The following is an 18,063-nucleotide window of genomic DNA, read 5'->3' as shown; positions in this document are numbered from 1 at the left end:
CAGCGGAAGCAGTCTATGTAGAAATCCAGGCTGCTGTTTCGACCTTCAGGAGGAGTCCACCCAGAATCCTTCTTTTTGTAGTGTTGGCAGGAAGGTCTCTGTGGGTTAATATGTTGGTCAGAGGTGTGTTGGAAATATTCCTTGAGTCTGAGACGTCGAAAATAGGATTCTAGGTCACCACAGAACTGTATCATGTTCGTGGGGGTGGAGGGGCAAAAGGAGAGGCCCCGAGATAGGACAGATTCTTCCGCTGGGCTAAGAGACTCTTAAAGTGAGAGATTTGTGTGTGCACGCAAACACTTAGGTATCTGGAGTATTTGTGCTCAAAGCAGGCATAATCTATGCTGAATGCTTAGAACCCAGCTGGCATATATAATACTTTGGAGGTAATGAAGTTGATTAAAAAGAGAGAGATAGAGAGAGAGAGGATAATAAGATTTAATCGGGGATTATAGTGCTCTTTGATTCTTCAGCTATAGAAAATGCATTGGAATTGCAGGTCATTTGTAGATTTGGTCGCAGCAGTAGAAGATTGAGAACAAGGAAGCTATTGGTAAACTGCTTTTCTCTCATCATACCAACTATTCTGTTTGCAGTGTTTGGAAGAGGAAAAGGCTGAAGGCAGGCTGCCCCATCCCTCTCTTAGGTGGGTCAGCAGATTCACGAGGGAGGAAGATGACTTTTCTTTTTCTTTCAACACAGGTTTAAAAGGTAAGGAATCCATCAAAATTTGCTGCAGAAATGACCCAAAATATTCTCCAGAGCACTAAGGGTCTTCACCTAACACACAGAATGTCTTTGATTTATTCCCCAAAAATGTTCCTTCACATTTTTTTTTACAAAAAAGTAATCAAACAAAAGCCAAATGACTTTTTAATTGCCAATTTGACCATTTTCACAAAGATAACAAGTCTGTACATCCTGCAAGACACATTAAAAAGCTGTAGAGAATATTTTACTTCCACAGATGCCGCCTAGGTTTCTTTAGATTATCTCCACATTTCTTGGATACTACTTAGATATTTTTTAAATTTGAACGAAGACTAACAAATTACTCTCAAACAAAAAACAAACAAAAAGTCCCAATAAAAATCACACAAAGCAGATAAGAAGCATATAATGGAATGTTTGTTTAGTGACAAGACATTTTTGCTACCAACAACAAAGATACATTTCTATATTTAATGTTATGTGATAATGTAGAAAAGTTTCATTGCATCCCTTGCCTTCGGTAAAAGGAAATTATAAGTTATTAAATGCTTTAAAAAGCTAGAGGACATTAAATATATCAATAAAAGAAGAGAGAGGTCTGGAAGTGATTTTATTATTTATTTATTTGGACACAGAACAGGTGGAACACCCTACAGGATTTAAGTACTACCCCATGGTCAAATATGGCTTTCATTATGATCCTTTGTAGTGAGGAATATATAATTTAAGACAAACCACAATCAATTATTGGGATGGAAAAATAACTCCTTATTCAGGGAATACAGGAAAATATTTTTATTTCTTCTGTTCTGTAACTACTTTTAATTTCCCTTTAAATACTTACAGAAACAGCAACTGAAGACAATTAACAATGTTGGGGCTTCATTGCTTTACACAAAGTGCACATTATTTGTGAAAGAATGCTCATGTGCTAACAATACAAGTCCTTAAAAATCATACGTTAATCATTTTGAACTGGAGGTAGACAAGGCCTATGGGAGAGCGCTAATACGTGAAGTGCAAACCCACATATATGTGCTTGCAACAATATACATATTCTATAGAAACACCCGTCCTGTACTCAGAACTAGAATTCATGTTGATTCTCAGATCTTAATAAACTGTGTCTTTTCTTCAGTTTGCTACGCTCAGAATGGTTGCCAGGAAGGAGCAACCACAAACGCAATTCAGCTTTTTGCTGAATTTTGCAGCAATTTGCAGCATTTCACCAGTCTCTTCTGACTACACAGACATCTTTTACTCTTCGTTCCTTAAATTAGAACTGAACTTAGTGATGTGTGATGTAAAACTCCAAGCCCACAAAAAGAGAGAGAGAAAACACGTGAGGATCAGCTGAAGCGACCTCAGCAGTTTTTGAAAAGTTTATACAACAATTTTTGAGAAATCCCCATCCCTTTAAGACACATCTGACTATTATCCATGGTCATCACACCTCTACACATGTGCCATTAGAACTCCCCCCCCCAAAAAAAAATTGGTCAGTGCACCCTCAGAATATAAAAAGATCTACAGTCATATTTCTCAGATCCTAAAGAGCAGCCTTGAGTGACCATAGCAAGAATGTTAATAACCGTTGATCTTTGGGGAAAGTATTATTATTATAGGCAGTCCTCGGACTTATGACACAATTGGTTCCTGAAATTTGCATCGTAAGTTGAAACGTCGGAACCGCAACACACTTTATTGCGGGATCGATTGTCGTAAAGTCAAAATCAATTGTCATAAGTCGAACCAGGGAGTCAATATAGAAGTGTCATAAATGCCATAAGTGTTCGTCATAAGTTGAATGTGGTAAACTCGAGGACTGCCTGTATTTACATTTTTAAGTTCCCAGAACTGTGGACCCCAAAGGCTGGCACTGAAAAATCTTTGTGGGCTGGAGGAGTAATTCAGTTGAGTCACCGAATTAATATATTCTCTTGCACTGTAATTGGCAAGACTTAATTGTACCTACAGCAGTAGCATTCAACATTGCAGAAATGAACAGCAAATTAGGGCATGTTCTCAGGACCTCTGGGGGTCAAGCACTTAATCCTCAAAGGAGTCACAGAGGGGTCACAAATAATCCTGGACTGATGTCTATATATTGAAATTTGTATGATGCAAACATTGCACCACAATGTCAGGATATCATTTCAGGATTATTCTATAGCGCTCTGTGACTCTTTCAGCATTAACTACTCTTTCCTCTTTCCACCCAATCTTCCTCAATCTCCACCCCTCCCATCACTTCTTAATTTCTGAGAGAGATGAGGAAGAATCAATTTGCTTGGTGCAAATTTATGTTTGAATTAGGTGGAGTAAAAGAAACACTAATCAGTTATGGAGGAGACTCCATAAGTAGGGCTGAATGAATAATAGATTTTTTTCAGTTCAGTCACTAATGGGAAAGATTAAATTCAGACCTGGGCCTTGAACATTTGTGATACAGCATATCCTGGTTTTCTATCTGTGGGAGTTACTGAGTCACTAGTGTAAACTGGCGTAAATATATTGATGCTTGTGGAGTTGTCTGCTTATCCCAGGTCTGAATTTGGCTCACAGAGTTTATATTCAGTAAAGCACATTGTAGTGATCCACCCAGGGATGGGAGAAGGTAACTTATTGCCAGGTGGAGCTTTATGAGATTATAAATTCCCCACCCATTACTTCATGCAGCTGAATACTGGAACTTTCTCTGCATGGAGGCTTCTAACTGCAATAAAATGGTTCTGGTGTTGTGATGTGGTTTTTTTTTTTGTAAATCTTAAAAAGAGACAGTCTGAATCACCAACTGAGGGACTGCCTGAAGTCTCCACCCTCTGAAAGGAAAATACTTAGGGTCAGATTCTGACACTCTTACACTCAGTATCATACTCCTCAAGAAGGCCTATCAGTTTACATGGGACTACTCAAAGATAAGGGTATCAGAATCAGTCACTTATTTATGTTTTAAAAAACTATACAAGTATATCATGGTCCAGAAAATTAACCTCTCTTTTAGATTAAAATATTTTTAATAACTCCACCTGATTCTGTATGTAATTATCACAATTAGAAAAAGTTATAATTGCTGGCACCAGATTCAAGATTTTTTAAAAGGGTATTTCAATACAGTGTCTGCATTATGAAGACACATTAAAATATACTTTGTTTTTATTATTTTCTGAACTTGAAAACAGTTTTATCTACATATAACAGCAACTGTCTCCCTGCCTGACTCTCTCTTTCTGATGGCAAGGTTCTTCAATTCTTACTGAGGAAATAAGTGCCACTGAAGTTAACGAAAGTTTTGCTTGAGTAAGGGAGGATGAGGACTGCAAATCTTACCATCTGTTTCAGAAGGAACAGACATAAAAGAGCAGGTTTTAAATGTAACATTTTAAATCTCACTGAGTAAACCAAAATCCAGCAATATATCTAACACTGATTTAATTTGATATGCCAACTCCTAAAAGTTTCCACAGGAAAGTTGTCTATTCACATAGGCTTGGATAGTATAATCCATTTGTGGGATAACCAGAGACTTCAGATGAAACCACAAAATTCAGAATTTAGGAAAAAAAACATGTATTTTATATATGATTTGATGAGTGTAGCAATGTAGCTGAGACTGATTCTAAGTGATCTAGTTTTTCATCTCCTGCACTCATATATTTGATTCTCTGGATCTCCATTTCATTTCATATAGAGGTTCTCCACTGGACATCACACTTCGTTTTATATCTCACAAATATACCGTTACACTAGCTACCCACCCCTTTTAACATTCAGCACCTGGGTGAAAAATTATTAGTTAAGGGCCAAAATCTGCCATGTTGAAGATCTAATTGTGTGAGATGTTTTCATGGAACTCAGAGCAGCATAAGGACAACATAACTGACTGAAATCTCTTACTCATGTATAGTACTGGCATGAGTTCTGGGGAATACTTAGTCCTGCCATAACTGGAGGGGAGTGGACTAGATGTCTTCTCAAGGCCCCTTCCAGTCCTACTATTCTATAGTCCTTACTAGCATGAACAGCCCCACTGAAGACCATAAGGATTCATTAGGACTAGGTAATAGCCCTACTGAAGTATTGTTGACCTTCAGTGGGTCTATTCATATAAAGACTACTCAGTATTAGGACCCCTGGCTAGTTATCCTTTCCAGAAGGACTGCGTTTATGGATCTTGCTGAAACCAGGATTTCCCTCTCCAAGCATTTTGCCAATTATCTCAAATGTTGTAATGTTTTAAAGTAGATCCTTCAGTGTAGGCATCATTATTTTTTATGTAACGTACAGCCCTGTTGGAATAGAAGCATCATCATACCTGTTGTAAATGATTAATGTACAGACCTTTACATGATGCAACTTCATTATGCTTGAGGGTAGGGTGGAAATAATTTGATGCTGCTAAAAGATGTAAAGATACATTTTTTCCAATGGAACAATGACCTGGAGGTGCTGAGTATTAGCAATAGGAAATTAGATATGCCAAATATCTTAAGTTGTAAAATATGTTCCAGTAAGGAGGGGGCCACTCTTGCTAAATAAAGTGGACCAAATGTATCCCTAATCTAACTGTGCTGAAGGGATGAATCTCCTCTAATAAGGAGGGAAGATGTGAGCAAAGAGATATAAAACAAAATACGGGGAATAGTGTATAGTGACATAACAAAACCACCAATGCAACAATAACCTGATATTTCAGATTAATTCATAAGGCATACATCACCACTCATCAACTACTGCCTTGTCTCTAATCTCCATTCTGGGGAGACATTTACTGAGAAGGTTCTTGTAATATCTGGAGTCATCAGTGTTGATTGATGCCTGTCAGTCTGTTTTTTTTGAGGATTAGGTATAGTGAGGAGGCTGCACTGGTCGTCTTGTTGATCAACAATATCCTCTTAGTGATGAGCAAAGACCAGATGTCCGTACTGACTCTATTAGATCTGACATCAACTTATTTTACTGCTGCTGACATGTGTGCAGTCCTTGGCAGGGTTAATGGCACTTGACTGATTCTTTTCTCCTGAGAAAACTATAGGGTAGTCTTGGACTTTATGATGGGGTTCCCTCAATGCTCATGGCACCTCCTCCTAGCCATCCTGGGGATTAGCTCTGCCAGGTGCTGTATCCTGTTAAGCAGTCTCTCTACCCATCTTCTTCTCTCAGTCTGCCGTCTCTCTCACTCTCAGAGTGGCAGCTTCCAGTGTGTATGTACATACATATAAAAATATAGTCTTTTGTCTGGTGAAAAAAATTTCCCTGGAACCTAACCCCCCATTTACATTAATTCTTATGGGGAACTTGGATTCGCTTAACATCTTAACATTTTGCTTAACATTTCGCTTAAAGTCGTATTTTTCAGGAACATAAATACAACATTAAGCGAGGAGTTACTCTACAAATAATGATTTTAATCTGTTAGGACCTTATAGCTTGGGTCATGAGTTTCTGAGAGATTGCCTCTTTGTGCTTTTTCCCAGCAGTTGAGATCAGCTGGGACCCTCAAGCTAATAGTCCCCATCTGGATCCTGGATGTTCTCAGTTAAGGCCCCTCAAATTTGGAATTTGCCTTCAGTTTGGTGTTCATTGTCCACAAACACACACATCTGCATATCTAATGCAGCAGGCACAAGTGATGCTGAACAGGATCCTGACATGGGCAATGTTCTGAATACAGCAAAGAGGATGAGAACCCCCAAGAAGGGACAAGAGAAGAAGAGCAATCTTGCTGTGAATTGTTTCCCTCAATGCACCCTAGTTCAGGTGCAAACTGTGTATGGTCTGGAGAATATATGTTCTCCACATCACATATTTTATTTCTTCCATTCCCTGCCTTGAATAAGCCATCAGAGATAGTGGGTATGCCCTGCCCCTCCCTGCTGTACACCTTACATATGAGGACATCATGTCAGCAAGCCAGGAGTAGCACCCAAGTCTTAGCTTGTCTATATCTGGGAGAGGTGCCCAGGGAATCTACTTTAATGAGCAGTGTAAGTAAGAGTCCACACATCATTGTCTTTTATAACTTTTTTTTAATTTAAAAAGGTACTGTCATATTTGTAATCCATTTCTAATTTTCTTCTCGGGTATTGCTACTGGACTAATGGTTTTCTCCTTTTGTGGTTCCTTCTTAGGTGCCAATCTTGTCAGTGATAATGGCCCTGCTCCTACATAAAGATTGCTCAGCTGGCCTCTGCATCCCACCCAACGTTTGCCTTATAACCTTTCATTCCCTTCCAATAATGTTCTCTGGGCTTATGTTGCTCCCTTTGGGGGGCAGGGGAGGAAGGTTAATGGTATATGGGGCAGTGAGTACATTTCTTTTAGGATGTTTAGGGAGGGGTTGACTGGAGGTAATACTGTGTGCCATCCCTGTTCTAAGTTCTCTAGTTAAGCCCAAATTACAGGTGAAAATGTTTCTTTGATTGGGGGTTGGACCATTTGGACAGTCCCCAGTAATTTAAAAGCAGTTTGGCCTAATGCTTTCTATTATCCCTTTGTTCTGGGTGGATGCATAGAGTTTTGGTATGGCTAGGGGGTAGGAAAGGGTGAATCCATGTATCCCACCTGTGTGTGTAATTTCAGCCCTGTATAGGGAAACATGTGAAAAACAGTTTCTCCTCCTGACTTATGCCATGTTGTCAACTCTCACAATATTATTGTGGTTCTTGGGAGATTTGGTATTTTCTTAGTCTGCGTTCCTGGATGCATGTGATTAAGTAAGACTCCCTGCATTTATTTACAAAAAATGTAAGTTTCTAGACATCATGACTGTGGAGAAAAGTTTGAAAATGTGACCCAAGTGTATCCTAGAGTCTAAAAAACAGATGGCAAATGAAAACAACTCAATATGTGTTATTTTTTCAACCAAAATGTGATTTTTTGATGGCTACACTCATCAGCCATGGGATGCTGGTCTGAGAATGAGGACTGCTGGGAAGAGATGGGATCCATCTGACCAAGAAGAGGAAGAGCATCTTTGTGTTCCAACTTGATAACCTAGTGACAAGAGCTTTAAACTAGGTTCAAAGGGAGAGGGTGACAAAAGCCAACAGGTAAGCATAAAAAGATTACCTGAATAGAAGGCTAGATATGGGGAGGAGGCATGGAAAATTACAATAGGGTCATAGGCACACAAGAGGGAAATCAGTGAGGGAATCTGCTCAACATCTTAGCTGTCTATCCACCAATATAAGGAATATGGGGAATAAAGAGGAAGAACTGGAAGTATTAGCACATAAGCTCAATTATGACTTAATTGGCATCATAGATAGGGGGATAAATCTCATGGCATATTGGTATAGAAGAGTATATCTTGTTCAGAAAGGACAGGCAGGGAAAAAGGGAGATGTTGCATATACATCAAGAGTATATATACTTTTCTTGAGGTCCAGAAGGAGGTGAAAATCTTTGGGTAAAGTTAAAAGGGAGAAAAATAGGGGTGACATCATGGTAGGTGTCTACTACAGACCAGCAAATCAGAAAAGAAAGCAAAGAAGAAAAGGTGGATGAGGCATTTCTAGAACAAACACCACAAATATCCAAAACCTAAGATCTGGTAGTAATAGGGGGGCTTTAACTACCCAGACATCTGTTGGCAAAATAATAAGGAAAAACACAAAATTTCTAATAAATTCTTGGAATGTACTGGGGACCACTGTTCCCTCTAAGCTGTGTGTGTGTCTGCGCACACACAGATCCTCAACCTCGTGCACACGGCGAAACACCGCACGCACAAAAATTTGCACAGAAGTACAGCAATTTGCACAGAAGAAATTTTTTGCGCACACGGCTTGTCAAAAATGTGCACAGAAGAAACTTTTTGTGTACATGGCCTGTCAAAAATTAGAGGGAACGTTGCTGGGGACCATTTCTTGTTTTAGAAAATGGAGGAAGTAACCAGGGAGACAGCCATTTTAGACTTCATTCTGACCAACAGGGATGAATTGGTAGTGAATCTGAAGATGGAATGCAATTTGGGTGAAAGTGATCATGAAATGATAGACTTCATGATTCTAAGGATAGGAAGAAGTGAGAGCAGCAGAATAGGGACATTGGACTTGAAAAATGCAGTCTTTAACTAACTAAAAGAACTGATAGGTAAAGTCCTATTGGAAGAAAATCTAAGAGAAAAAGGAATTAAGGATAACTGGCAGTTTCTCAAGGAGACAATATTAAATGCAACTGCAAACTATCCCGATGCAAAGGAAAAATAGAAAGAATAGTAAGAGGCTAATAGGGCTCCATCAAGAGCTTCTTAATGACCTGCAAATCAAAAAGAAATCTTACAAAAGATGGAAACATAGACAAATTGCTAAGGAGTAGTACAAAATAATAGCACAAACATGTAGGGACTAACTTGGAAAGGCTCAGGTACAAAATGAGTTACACCTAGTAAAGGATATAAAAGGTAATAAGACGAGGTTCTAAAAATACATATGGAGCAAGAGAAATACAAAAGAAAGTGTAAGTCCTCTACTTAGGCAGGAAGGAGAGTTAATAACAGCTGACTTCAAGAAGACTGAATGATTAATGCCTATTTTGCTTCAATCTTCACTAAAAAGGCTAATTGTGACCAGATACTCAACACAATTGATATTAACTAGGGGGAAGGAACACAAACCAGACTAGGGATAGAACAGGTTAAAGAATACTTCGAAAAATTCGATGTATTCAAATCATCAGGGTCTGACGAATTCATCCTAGGGTACTTAAGGAACTAGCTGAAACAAATTTGGAACTTTTAGTGATTACTTTGACAACTCCTGGAGGACAAGTGAGGTCCCAGGGGACTGGAGAAGAGCAAACATAGTACCTATCTTTAAAAAGGGGAACGAAGAGGTCCAAGTGAATTACAGACTAGTCAGATTAACTTCAATATCTGGAAAGATGTTGGAACAAATTATTAAACAATCAATCTGTAAGCACCCATAGGAAATAAAGTAATGAGGAATAGCCAGCATGGATTTGTCAAGAACAAATTATTACTGAGATGGCAATTTCCTTCAGTATCTTGAACAAACCTTACTGAATTAAATTAAACGTTATTGAGTTAAATTTGAATATTTTAGAAGTTCATTGTATTAAAAATGCAAATGTTTATGCATAATTGTGGGATTTTATGTAATGTTTAGAATCCTGGGAAATGTTATGGAGCATCAAAGGATGATTTGAAACAATGGGTTAAGATAAGAATGAACTTTTAAAGTTAAGTAGGTTTCCCAGAAGATCTCTAGGAGAAGGAATATGCAAGTACACCTATTTTGGTTATACAAGAACTCAGCCTTTTGAAGCTTCATCCTGAGGAGGACACTTTTTGTCAGTAATCACCTGTTCCGTGAAGACAGAATAGAACTTTTCCCTCCTCAAAAAAACTAGCAGATTCATAAGTGTTCTTGTTCAGAGCTAACAGCTGTGATGAACTTGTAACCACTGAAAAGCCCATTGGTGGGGTTTGAAGGACTGTTCACCAGCCAGAGACCTTGTTGGAGTCAGGGGGTGACCTCTGGTATGCTTATTAGCATGTGTGTAAGTTCTCTTATTGTTTTTAATATGTTTTGTCTTTAATGGTTTTACCTTAAGAATAAATGTGCTTGCTTAGAAAGAACTATGTGGTAACTTGACTACAGCAATTACACCATTTACCGTGTCTAAGGAGAAAAGTAAAGCAGTCCTGCATTTTCATTGACTTTACTGGAGAATTCAGTGTAGGCAGGGAACTATGCAGCCTGGAAATACCTCTGCCAAAGAGAAGCAAAAGCTTGGGAGCTGGAAACCTAACAGTGGGTGCCCTTGCCGGACCAAATTGGGGGATTATATGTTCAGTTGCCCTGGACTGTGACACAAATCATGTCAAACCAACCTAATTGCCTTCTTTGATGGGATTACTGGCTTAGTGGATGGGAAGAAGCCATAGACATGATATATCTTGACATTAGTAAGGTTTTAGACAAAGTCCCACTTACCGTTCTCATAAGCAAACTATGGAAATATGGCCTTGATGAAATTACTGTAAGGAAGGAGCACAATTGGTTGAAAGACCATTATCTGTAGTTATCGTAAAAAGTAGTTATTAATGGGTCATTGTGAAACTGTGAGGTTGTATCCAATGGGGATCCACATTCACTATCCACATCCACTACCACCATTTTCATTAATGACTTGGATAAGGGAGCAGAGAATAGGAGAATATGCTTATAAAATTTGTGGATGACAGCAAGCTAGGAGAGGTTGCAAGCACTTTGGAGGACAGGGTTAGAATTCAGAATGACCTTCACAAATTAGAGAATTGGTCTGAAATCAACAATGGGACATTCAATAAAGACAAGTGTAAAGTACTACACTTAAAAAGGAAGAATTAAATGTTCAACTACAAAATGGGGACTAACTAGCTAGGCAGTAGTACTGAAGAAAGGGATCTGGGCATTATAGTGGATCACAAATTGAATGTGGGTCAACAATATGATGGAGTTGTGAACAAGGCTAATATTCTGGAGCGTATTAAGAGAAGTATTGCATGTAAAACGCAGGAGGTAATTGTCCTACTCTACTTGGTACTGGGAGGTCTCTGCTGGAGTACTGATCCAATTCTGGGGGGCCATGCTTTAGGAAAGATGTGAACAAATTGGAGAGAGTCCAGAGGAAAGCAACAAAAATGAAAAAAGGTTTAGAAAACCTGACCTATGAGGAAAGGGTAAAATAAACTGGGCATTTTAATTGTGAGAAAAGAAGACTGTAGGGAGGGAGGGGACAGGACGTGGTAACAGTCTTCAGGTATTTTAAGAACTGTTTGAGACAGAAAGGCCCATTTCTAGTTCACTACTCACAGGTCAGGCCTGACAAGAGCTGCTCACACAAAGACATCACTGGAAAACCAGTAACTCACAGATCATTAATATTCTTCCATGAAGTATGCATGGGATGTATACAAAAAGTTATGAATGATGTGCTAGAATATGTGCTTGGACACTTCTGGGCACATTGTTTTGGAAAAATTTGGGACTGGGAATGTGTTGCCAACTTGTTAATCCAGGCTAGTAGAGACCAGGGAGTGTGAGTGGTGTGTTGCTGGCAGGCTCCTGGAATCAAAATTGCTGATTCAGGACTGCACAGCACACACACACACACACTCAGGGTGTGACCTACATGATTGTCTGCTGGCGTCTGGGCTGAGCAGCAGTAGACCATTTTGAGGCACTGGGAATTACGGGGCAGGCAGTAACAGAACCCCTGTCTCGCTGGATTGCATCCCAGAATGCAACACTGTAATAAAGAGGATGGTAATCAATTGTTCTCCAGGTCCACTGAAAGCAGGCCAAGCAATAATGGGCTGAATCTACAGCAAAGGAGATTTAGGTTAGATATTAGGAAACCTTCTAATTATAGGGTTAGTTGAGCTCTGGAATAGGCTTCCAAGGGGGGTTGTGGAATCTTCATCACTGGAAGTTTTCAGAACAGGTTGGACAAACACTTGTCAGGAATTAGGTTTACTTGGTCCTGCCTCAGTGCAAGGGGCTGGACATTAGGACTTTGGGGGGAGCCCACCAGTCCTTCATTTTTACTATTATGTTAATGCTGGGAGATCTGCAATTCTAGTTATGTATGACTGGCTCCTAACTTTCCTGAGCAGGTAGGGGTCTCTGGGTGCTTCTGAAAATCCCCCAGCCCCCCCCCCCCCCAATGTCTTAAGCGTGCACACAACACCCAGGGTCACCAGGGAACTTGGAGGAATCACCCGCCTTTAACTGCTCAGCTTTTGGGGCACCCCTGCTTTTGAAACACTGGGCTAAATTCACACTCCACCCTCCTCCATCCAACCCCCACCCCTCTTTCCCTTCCCACCTCCAGCTGCCCTTCCTGCGGGAAAACTGCCTCTCCCTGGTGGGTGCAAGCTGGAGACATGGCAGGGGCGAGAGCACAGGGGCTCGCCAGACTCCCAGCTGGAGGTTCAGGCTCCGCTTCCTGGAAGAGGCGGCCGGGACTCCTGCCCCACGGTGCTCAGAGCAACCCCTCCAGCCCCGCACCGTGAGGGGATGCGGTGCGGGCCACGCGCCCGGCGCCCGCTGGTCTTCTAAGCAGAGCCCACCGCGGTCGCAGCTGCCTCTCCCCTCCTGGGGCCAAGTCCATGCGGGCGGGGGGAGGGCGGGCTTCTGGTGCCCTGGGAAGCGGCTCAGCCCGCCGCTGTTTGCGGTTCTGGCTGCAGCCCCGGCGGTGTCCCTGGCGGCTCGGGCTGGGGACCGGGGCGAGGGGCTGGCGTTGCACAGGGGACGCGGAGCCGGACCAGCCTGGCTCGCTGCCGGGCGGGCGGGCGTGGGAGGTCGGCAGTAGCCCGCGGCCGGGGACCCGCCGATCGCGGGTCCGTAGAGCCGGCTCGGACGCGGCTTGGTTTAGGACGCGGCCGCGCAAAGCCCCGGGACGCACCCTCCCCCTCCAGCCCCACAGCGAGGGCGCTCTCGCTTCTCGGGCCCTGCGGGCAGGGGGTGGAGCATGGGTCAAAAGATCCTCCCCCTCCCCCTCTAACCAATCGCCTCTTGGGGCTGGGGGTGCACGGGGCGGGGTCCTTATCTCCTATGCTCCGCCCCTCGCCCTGGGGCCGACTAAACCAGTCTGTGGGCTGGGCTGGAGAGGATGAGACCCGCCGGACGGGCTGCTGCTGCATGAGACGGGCGGGGACGTGGGAGGCAGGCTCGCGCTGGGAGCACGTGGGGTCAGGCTGCTCCATTGCTGCCCGTTGGCCCCTCTTGGGAGGATCCGCCCGTCCGTGCTCAGCAAGCCCCGGCCGTCCGCCGCTCCCGCGCAAACCAGGTACGCGCCCAGGCTGGGCTCCAGCGGGCGAAAGCGGGCGCGCAGGGCGTTGGCGAGGAGCTGCGGGCAACCGTGTCACAGCCCCTGGGTCCGCTTTGTGTTCGTGCGGGGCTCGCTGCTCCTTCCAGGCAGGGGGCACAAGAGGCAGCGGTCGCATGGGAAGGGGGGGGGGGGGGTCCAGGCTCCGCGGGGGCCTCCGCTCTCAGACGGGGCACACGTCGGGGTGTTGGGAGAGGCGGGAAGCTGTCTCTTTTCGCCGCCTCAGTGGCTCCCGCAGCACCTAGGGACCAGCCCTGCCCTCCTGGCTCAGTCAGTACGGAGTGAAGCGATGCTGAAGCCGGTGGGCGTTTTGCTCGAACGACTGCGGAGATTTGGGTTATAAACTGATGACATGAGCTGGGGTGATGCTTGAAGCACAGGGGAGCGGCGACCTCCCTGTATATCTCTTAGTTTCATTCTGAGCAGCGTGTAAGGGGGAGGGGGCAGCTTGTCTTTGAGCGGCAGGTGCCGATTTCAGGACTGGTCTAAAATCTGTCAATAATTCCAGACCTTTAAAACATGCAGCCAGTTTTCCTCTACTGAAGAGCCTGCCGAGAGGAGTGGGGAGTGGAATAACCTTGGCAAAGTGCAAGTGTAAATCTTGTATAATCTATGCATTTACCAAAATAGAAATGGGACTGGAATGTGTTACTGATGGATTTCTCACGAGCCCCGCTGTTTGCCTGTGCACTGGGTTGTACAAGCACGACTTCCTGGCTCAGTTTATTTGAACAAGATGGTACGATCCATAGAGCATCATAACCTTTTAGTCTCATGGTCCTTTTTTCTCCTGTTATAGTTGAAAAACAAGCCACTCCTTTTGTGCAAATTTAAACCTGTTCGGTAGCTAGCTTCTTAGTAGAGGAAGACAGAAATTTCAATAATAAATAATCCAGTTACAGTATAATTAGCAATACAGGTTCTCAAAGCACTGTGCAATGTATTTATAGCACAGGTTATTTTAGTTTTATTATTCTGCAAATCGCTTGGCAAGACAATTCCTCTCTATGGGCCATCTCTAATTATTATTATTATTTATTATTTATATGGTTATATATATTCAGTGTAAGAAAGATTATCAAATTCTAGCCTTCAGTTACTTCATTTTTATGCCAGTTTCTGTGATGTGATTTCTCTTCAATAAAATTATATATAGAGTTACCAAAACTAGAACTATAACTATTGTAATGTGCTAGTACTGATACCAACTGTTCAAAGGAAATGTTTCTAAGGGCAAGTTGACACTTACCATTTAAAGCAGAAAAAGTCCCCTTTTTGCGCAAAAAATGTGGGAGCTTCTACACTAGTCAATGACTTTTTGTGGTGAAACTCAGAAGTTTCACTGCAAAAAGAAAACCACCTCCGTGAGAGGCATACAGCTCTTATCAGGGATGCTTTTGCGGTGATGTGCAGATGAAGACACATTCTAAGTAAACATAAGAATTATGTTAAGAATTATGGATCAGATCAGTAGTTTGTTCAGTCCAGTAATGTATCTCAAACAGTGGCAAATAATGGATTCTTCAGAAGAAGGTGTAATAAAGTCTGCAATAAACAATTTATAGAATAACATACAAATAAGGAAATTTTTTTCACCATGGCTGTAGGTAGAGAATAAGTCTTCTCTCTACAAACCAGTGATGCATATATGTGATGCTTTAGAAGGGTTAGTTTCACAACGCTGAAAACAGTTATGAGCCAAATCAGTTGGATAAAAGAAGTTAAACAGAAAAATGTGAATGATAATTGGAAATTGTTTAAGAACATTTTACTAGTCTCCAAAAAAGTTACAATCCCTCAGTGGAGAAACAAGGGTGCACTGATTAAAAAACAACAGTTTTAGAGGTTACAGTGGAAATGAAGGCATCTATACAAAGAATTTTTATAATCTAGCTATAGATATAAACACATGGAAAAAACTGAATGTTGACAGTAATATAATATAAATGAGAAGCTAGGAATTGTAGAAAATTGGTAAGGGAAGCAAAACAACACAATGGGAAGAGTTAAGGACAGTAAGGAATTTTTAAAATATGTTAGGAACAAAAGGAATCCTAACAACAGTATTGGTCCATTTCTAGATGGAAATGGTTGAATTGTCAATAATGCAGGAAAGGTGGAAGTGTTCAATAAATATTTTTGTTCTATATTTGGGGGAAAAACAACCGTTTCCATTCCAATAGTAACTTGGAAGGATGTTAAACAGTAGTTACTATTAGACATTTTAAAATTGACAGGTCTGGGTAACTTGCATCTAAGAGCTCTAAAAGAGCTGGGCCATGAATATTGATTTTCTGTAACTCTAGGAACACGGACAAGTTTCAGAAGTCTGGAAGAAAGCTGATGTTATGCCAATATTTAAAAAGGGTGAACAGAACAACCTGGGCAAATATAGGTCTGTCCATCCTGTCCTGTCCTGGATAAATATAGGTCTGCACAAAATAATGGAATGGCTGATATGGGACTTGATTAATAAAGAATTAAAGGATGGTAATATAATTAATGCCAATTAACATGGATTTATGGAAAATAAATCCTGCCAAACTAACTTGATTTTTTTTTTTTTGAGATTACAAATTTGGTTAACAAGGTAGGACTAGATAATCACAGTGGTCCCTTGTGGCCTATTAGTCCATGAATCTTCACTGAGCTGTCCACAGTGATGCCCGCATGTTTTTCCTGAGCTGTTAATATAGAACTCAGTTAATTTAGAGCCACTAAAGTATGTGAGTAGTTCAAAATAGTCCTCCTAAAGTTCATTGCCTTGCATTTGGCCACATTGATTTTAATCTGCCATCATATTACCCCATTCATCTAGTTTTAAGTTTTGCTGAATCCACCACCTAGCCCAGGGTCCGAGTTGCAGGGCAGCCTGATGTGCAGCCCAAACAGGGCTTAAGTGGTGTGGATGGACTTGCATGGCCATCTGCACCACAGATGAATGTCTCTCTTTGAGTCAGATGTGGTTGTAAGTAGTCATTGCTACTCATCCGAAGTAAAACCTAGATATGAAAAAGATCATTTAAGTAGATTAGTGTGCTGAGACAGTAGTATGTTGCTGTGTCAAATGGAAAGTCCAAGTTTTGGAGTTTATTTGTAACCCTCATCCATGATTTGGAGAATAAAATGAATCCTGTCTGACTTCTAAATGATACTGCATAGAATTGGACTGAGCAATATACTGTGCAGAGCAAAATTGCATTGGCAGAGGCATGGACAAAATGACCTAATAGATGGAAAAGACCTCTAATTTCTATGATACTGGAGTACTGTGATATGTACAAAGGAAACTTTTCTTCCACTAATCTGTATAGGCATTGATTGGCCTAAAGTAATACTGATTGCTTTAGTTTTCCAGGGTTGTTGCAAGCAGATAGAAACCAGGGAGGTGAGGAGTGTTGATGATTCTGAGTAGTGAAATGAATAGAAATAAAGCATTTTAAAGCAAATAGATGTCAACTTTCTAGTATTTTATGCAGTATAAATCATCCCAATGAAGGATAAGATGATTTATCTCTTTTTTTTTTTTTTTTCAATGTTATGCTGTAATGAAACAAGTTCTTAAATGGTAGTGTAAAAAATTAAAAACACCTCTAAGAAAAACATTTTGGCATTGGAGTCGATTGGCATGAAAACATAAATCCACTATAATTTACAACAGACATAGAATGCAAGGAAACTTGTTTTGAAATTATATCTCTGGTCTCATGAAAAATAAAATTTTAACTCATATTAATGGGACTTATTTTAGAGAATTACTTTGAATTCATTATCAGTTCAAAGTCAACCCTTTTAAGCGAGCCTCACATTACTATCTAGAAAATTTATATTTCTGCATTACATCAGTATTTTGTTTGGTCAGAAATTCCTTTATACTGAGTATCCCTGAGATTATTATTTGGTTGTGGCAGTGCCCGGAAGTCAGAATCCCATTGCACTAAACACTATAAACATAATAAAGGCATACCTTGCTTCCCTTTCCATGTTTTAATCTGGCTGTTTAATGTGTTGGAATGTCCCTAGATGTGTTTGTCTGAGGACAGGACATTATCATTAGAGGGCCTGGGACTCTGAAATATAATACACATTCCATTGGTGGCCAAAACCTAAGTTTATCAATTTTCAGAACATAATACATGGGTTAATTGGAGGGGGAAAGTTGAATTGTTGGAGTGGGCAGAGTCCTAATTTTTGTGGGTGGATTTTGCTTTAGAGTTGATATTTGGTAAATTTGTAGTGTTTGTATATGTTTTAAAGATTATTTACAATACCCAGATTTTATTAGTTGAAATAAATACATAAAATGTTTGGTTTGCATTTTCCAAACTATCTTTATATACTTTTTTTTTCTTCTCTTCCTTTTGTATAATAAACCTTTAGAGTTGTGGTGATGATAAAACATGTTCTTTCTTGCTTGACCACAGTTATATCCTACATCAACAATAGCTTAAAAAAATTGAACTCCAGCTTGAGAATAAGCCAACAATTTTTAAAGCATACCTTTATGTATTT

The 18,063-nt window shown here is 40.9% G+C and overlaps 1 protein-coding gene and 1 long non-coding RNA gene across 2 annotated transcripts in view; both read left to right on the top strand.

The window, feature by feature from the left end:
• Positions 1 to 432: 432 nt before the first annotated feature.
• LOC122459648 lies at positions 433 to 7,572 on the top strand. The gene is made up of 3 exons (XR_006280470.1): positions 433 to 711; positions 6,192 to 6,698; positions 6,843 to 7,572. It is a non-coding gene; the product is annotated as an uncharacterized LOC122459648 (long non-coding RNA).
• A 5,733-nt stretch (positions 7,573 to 13,305) lies between these two features.
• Positions 13,306 to 18,063, top strand: part of COL21A1 (collagen type XXI alpha 1 chain) — a 192,925-nt gene continuing 188,167 nt past the window's right edge. Inside the window, exon 1 of the mRNA XM_043510390.1 lies at positions 13,306 to 13,512. The gene's annotated coding sequence lies outside the window, so the exon portion shown is untranslated. The remainder of the gene's footprint in view (positions 13,513 to 18,063) is intronic.

Source organism: Dermochelys coriacea, chromosome 3 (assembly GCF_009764565.3).
Source record: "Dermochelys coriacea isolate rDerCor1 chromosome 3, rDerCor1.pri.v4, whole genome shotgun sequence".
NCBI classification, from domain to species: domain Eukaryota; kingdom Metazoa; phylum Chordata; order Testudines; family Dermochelyidae; genus Dermochelys; species Dermochelys coriacea.
The sequence above is the reverse complement of the archived record's forward strand: the minus strand, read 5'-3'. Positions and strand labels throughout refer to the sequence as shown.